We start from the raw sequence: 6,000 nt of genomic DNA, 5'->3' as shown, positions 1-6,000 counted from the left end.
GATTTATCTTTTTTCCTGTTTTTTTAAAATATAGTATGTGTTTGAAGTTAAGTACCATCAAATTAATATGCACTGCTATTTACTTAGGAAGCTCTATATGAATCTCATGATAACCATGAACTCAAAACCTGTGATAGATACACAAAAATTAAAGAAAAAGAAAGCCAAACAAAACACTGTAGGTATCCATCAATCACAAAGACAGAGAATATGAGAACAAACAAAGAACTATTTAAAAAAAAAAGTGCTTTTGCCCCTTCCACACGGTCACGCTGGGCTAGTACCCGCTCCTGGAATCGGGCCGCAGCCTCGCCGCACCTGCCGCCCGCCGCCCGCCAGCGCCTCTAGATCATGGACCCCCGCAAAGTGAGCGAGCTTCGGGCCTTCGTGAAAATGTGTAAGCAGGATCCAAGCGTTCTGCACACCGAGGAAATGCGTTTCCTGCGGGAGTGGGTGGAGAGCATGGGGGGTAAAATACCACCTGCTACTCATAAAACTAAATCAGAAGACAATATCAAGGAAGAAAAAACAGATAGTAAGAAGGCAGAGGAAAACATAAAGACAGACGAACCATCAAGTGAGGAAAGTGATCTAGAAATTGACAATGAAGGTGTAATTGAACCAGATACTGATGCCCCTCAAGAAATGGGAGATGAAAATGTAGAGATAACCGAGGAAATGATGGATCAGGCAAATGATAAAAAAGTGGCTGCCATTGATGCCCTAAATGATGGTGAACTACAGAAAGCCATTGACTTGTTCACAGATGCCATCAAACTAAATCCTCGCTTAGCCATTTTGTATGCCAAAAGAGCCAGTGTCTTCATCAAATTACAGAAGCCAAATGCTGCCATTCGAGACTGTGACAGAGCTATCGAAATAAATCCTGATTCAGCGCAGCCTTACAAGTGGCGAGGGAAAGCACACAGACTTCTGGGTCATTGGGAAGAAGCAGCACATGATCTTGCCCTTGCTTGTAAACTGGATTATGATGAAGATGCTAGTGCAATGCTGAAAGAAGTTCAACCCAGGGCCCAGAAAATTGCTGAACATCGGAGGAAGTATGAACGAAAACGTGAAGAGCGAGAGATCAAAGAAAGAATAGAAAGGGTTAAGAAGGCTTGGGAAGAACATGAAAGAGCCCAGAGGGAGGAAGAAGCCAGACGACAATCAGGAGCTCAGTATGGCTCTTTCCCAGGTGGCTTTCCAGGGGGAATGCCTAGTAATTTTCCTGGAGGAATGCCTGGAATGGCAGGGGGGATGCCTGGAATGGCAGGAATGCCTGGGCTCAATGAAATTCTTAGTGACCCAGAGGTTCCTGCAGCCATGCAGGATCCAGAAGTTATGGTGGCCTTCCAGGATGTAGCCCAGAACCCAGCAAATATGACAAAATATCAGAGCAACCCAAAGGTTATGAATCTCATCAGTAAATTGTCAGCCAAATTTGGAGGTCAAGCATAATGCCCTTCTGACAAAGCCCTTGCTGAAAGAAAAGCAACTTCGATCACCTAATGGATGTCGCAATAATACAAACCAGTGTACCTCTGACCTTCTCAAGAAGAAAGCTGGGGTGCTGTGAAGAGAATCCCTACCCCTCTGCCCCACATGCAACTGAAACATTCTACAGTGGTTTGCCATTAGGGTATTCATTCAGATAATGTTTTCCTACTAGGAATTACAAACTTTAAACACTTTTTAAACCTTAAAAATATTTAAAAACATTAAAAACAGAGCTTTTTAATGGCAATAATCACATACCTATCAATAATTACTTTAATTGTAAATGGCCAAATGCTTCAGTCAAAACACACAGAGTGGTAGAATGTATTTTTTTAAAAAAATATACATATAGGCTGCCCACAAGAAACTCAGACCTAAAGATGCATACAGATTAAAAGTGAATTTGTGAAAAAAATATTCACGGTGCAAATGGAAGTGAAAATAAAGCTCTAAGGCAATACTTTATCAGACAAAATATGTTAAAATAAAGACAGTAACGAGAGACAAAGAAGGGCATTGTAGAATGATAAAGAGATAAATCCAACAGGAGGACATAACAATTGTAAATTTATACACACTCTACACTGGAGCACCTAAACACATAAAGCATATATTAATAGACGTAATGGGAGAAAATGATTGTAGCACAATAATAGTAGGGGGCTTTAACACTCCACTTAAATCAATAGGTAGATCATCCAGACAGAAAACTGATAAGGAAACAATGTTTTTGAATGACATATTGGACCAGACAGACCTAACAGATATATACAGAACATTTCATCCACAAACAATAAAATACACATTCTTTTGAAGTGTACAGGGAACATTCTTCAGAATAGATCACATATTAGGACACAAAATATGCCTCAATAAGTTTAAGAAGACTTTTGTCTTCTTAAAAGACCATGTATCTTTTCTGACCAAAATACAATGAAAATAGAATACATCACAAGAAAAAAAAAAACTGGAAAAAAAAACCTAGAGATTAAACAACATGTTACTAAACAACCAGTAGGTCATTGAAGCAGTCAAAGAAGAAATTTTAAAAAGACATTGGAGACAAATGAAAATGAAAACACAACAGTTCAAAATCTCCAGAACACAGTGAAAAGAATTCTGAGAAGGAAATATATAGCAATACAGGACTACCTCAAGAAATAAGAAAAAAAAATAAGCAATCTAACATTGCACCTAAAGGAACTGGAAAAAGAACAAAGAAAACCCAAGATGAGAAGAACAAAGGAAGTAATGAAGATCACAGCAGAAAGAAATGACAGATGCTATTGTTAATGACATTATTTTATATTTTTGATTTTCCTCTTTTACATTGCTAACATATAGAAGTAATTGGTTTTTATGTATACCTTATAATAAGCGAAATTGCTATGCTCACTTATTAATTCAAGAAGTTGATTTGTAGAGTCATTTGGATATTCTTATACAAATTCATGTCACCTGCGAATCATAGCAAGTTTACTTGTTGCATCATTTGTATGCTTCTTAAATTTTCATTTTGCTGTATCATATTTGATAGTCCTTCAGCAAAAAGCTGACTAGCAGGAGCGGTGGTCTCGGCTTTATCACAGTCTCGGTCCCTGAAGGAAAGATTTCAATTTTATCCCTTCAAGAACTGTATTGACTTGGATTATTTCAAAATACACTCTTTATCCAATTAAGGAATGGTATCTCTATTTGTAGTTTTCTAGGATTTTGTCATGAATGGGTGTTGAATTTTATTAAAAGCTTTTTTTTCCTGTAAAAAAAAAAAAAAAAGAAATGACAGACCAAGAAAAATAATAATAATAATAACAAACGAAAAGAAAAACAAAAATGATGATGAAACCAACAGCTGGTTCTTTGCAAAGATAAAGTTAAAAAAAAAAAAAAACTCTTAGCCAGACTCAGCAAGAAAAAAGAGAAACAACCCAAATAAATAATAGCAGAAGTGAGAGAGAAATAACAACTGACACCACAGAAATACAGATGGTTGTAAGAGAATACTATGAAAAATTACATGCCAACAAACTGGACTACCTAAAAGAAGTGGATAAATTCCTAGAAATATGAAATCTTCCAAAATTGAACCAGAAAGAAATAGAAAATCTGAGCAGACCAATTACAAGTAACAGAATTGAAGTGGTATTTTAAAAAACTATCAAAAATAAAGGTGCAGGATTAGATGGATTCACAGGCGAATTTCCACCAAAAATTGAAGGAAGACTTAGGGGCACCTGGGTGACTCAGGTGGTTAAAGTATCTGACTCTTAATTTCAGATCATGATCTCAGGGTCATGAGATCGAGCCCCACATGGGGCTCGGCATGGAGCCTGCTTAGGATCCTCTCTCTCCCTCTGCCCCTTCCCACTACTTGTGCTCATTCTATAAATAAATAAATAAATAAATAAATAAATAAATAAATAAATAAATAAAAGAGTTAATATCTATTCTCCTCAAAGTATTTCAAAAAATAGAAGAGGAAGGAAAACTTCCAAATACATGCTATGAGGCCCTGATTCCAAAACCAGATAAAGACATCAGAAAAAAGAAAACTATAAGCCAATATCCTTGATGAACATAGATGCAAAATACTTGCAAAGCGAATCTGATAATACATTAGAAAGATCATTCACCATGATCAGGTGCAATTTATTCCTGAGATGCAAAGATTATTCAATATTCACAAATCAATCAACCTCATACACCACATCAACAAAACAAAGGATAACAATCATTCATCATCTCAATAGACGCAGAGAAAGCTTTTGACAAGATTTAACTTCCATTCATGATTTTTAAAAAATAGCCACTCTCAATGAAATGGGGATAGAGAGAACATACCTCAGCATAACAAAGGCCATATATGAAAAAACCCACAATTTACATCATGCTCTATTGTGAAAAACAGAGATTTCTCTCTAAGGTCAGGAACAAGATAAGGATATCCACTCTTGCCACTTTTATTCAATATAGTACTGGAAGTCCTAGCCACAGCAATCAGACAAGAAAGAAAAAAGAAAAGAAGGGGAAAATCCTAAAGACACCACTGAAAAACTAACAAATAATAAATTCATCAAAGTGGCAGGATACAAAATTAATACCCAGAAATCAGTAGCATGTCTATACATTAATAAGAAAGTTGCAGAAAGAGAAATTTTAAAAATACCATTTACAAATTACACCAAAAAGAATAAAATACCTAGGAATAAACATAAAGAAAGACCTATACTCTGAAAACAATAAACCATGATAAAAGAAATTGAAGATGACACAAACAAATGGAAAGATAGTCCATGCTCATAGATTGGAAGAATTAAGATTGGTATACAGCCCATAGCACCCGAAGCAATCTACAGATTCAATGCAATCCCTATCAAATACCAAAATCATTTTTAACAAAACTAGAAGAAATTATATCAAAATTTTTATGGAGCCACAAAAGACCCCAATGGCCAAAGCAATGCTGAGAAAGAAGCTGGAGATATCACACTTCCAGATTCCAATTTGTACCACAAAGCTGTAGTAATCAAAACAGTATGGTACTGATACAAAGTAGACACACAGATCAAATGAACAGAATAGGGAGCCCAGAATAAAACCCACAATAATATGGTCAATTTAATCTACAACTAATGAGTAAAAAATATATAGTAGGGAAAAGACAGATTTTTCAAAAAATGGTACTGGGAAAACTAGCCTGCTACATATAAAAGAATGAAATTGGATTACTTTATAACACCATACAAAAAAAAACTCTAAATGGATTAAAGACCTAAATGTGAGACCCAAAACCATTTAAAAAAATCCTGGAAGAGGACACAGGCAGTAATTTCTCTGACATTGATCATAATAACCATTTTTCTAGATATGTCTCCGAGGGCAAGGGAAACAAAAGCAAAAATAACCTATTGGGACTACAATCAAAATAGGAAGCGTTTGTACAATGAAAGAAGCCATTAACAAAAGACAAACTCTTGAATAGGAGAAGATATTTGCAAATGATATATCCCATAAGGGGTTATATATGTATCCAAAATATAAAAGAACTTCTACAACTCAACACCAAAAAAAAAAAAAAAAAAGTCTGATTAAAAATTAGGCAGAGGATCTGAATAGACATTTTTCCAAAGAAAACATACAGATAGCCAAAATACACATGAAAAGATGCTCTACATCACTCATCATTAGGGAAATGCAAATCATAATGACAATGAGATATCACTTGTTAGAATGACTAAAATCAAGAAGATAAGAAACAAAAGGTGTTTGCAAGAATGTGGAGAAAAAAGAATAGTTGGACGCTGCCACTGTGGAAAACAGTATTGGAGGTTCCTCAAAAAATTAGAAATAGAGGGATCCCTGGGTGGTGCAGCGGTATAGCGCCTGCCTTTGGCCCAGGGCGCGATCCTGGAGACCCGGGATCGAATCCCAGGTCGGGCTCCCGGTGCATGGAGCCTGCTTCTCCCTCTGCCTGTGTCTCTGCCTCTCTCTCTCTCTCTC

General features: G+C 36.2%; 1 pseudogene; it reads left to right on the top strand.

Moving 5' to 3' along the window:
- The first annotated feature begins 255 nt into the window (after positions 1-255).
- On the top strand, positions 256-1,721 carry LOC140612756 (hsc70-interacting protein pseudogene; annotated as a pseudogene).
- Positions 1,722-6,000: the final 4,279 nt, after the last annotated feature.

The sequence above is a fragment of the Canis lupus genome, chromosome 21 (genome assembly GCF_048164855.1).
Source record: "Canis lupus baileyi chromosome 21, mCanLup2.hap1, whole genome shotgun sequence".
Lineage (NCBI taxonomy): Eukaryota > Metazoa > Chordata > Mammalia > Carnivora > Canidae > Canis > Canis lupus.
This window is presented reverse-complemented; position numbering and strand designations above follow the sequence as displayed.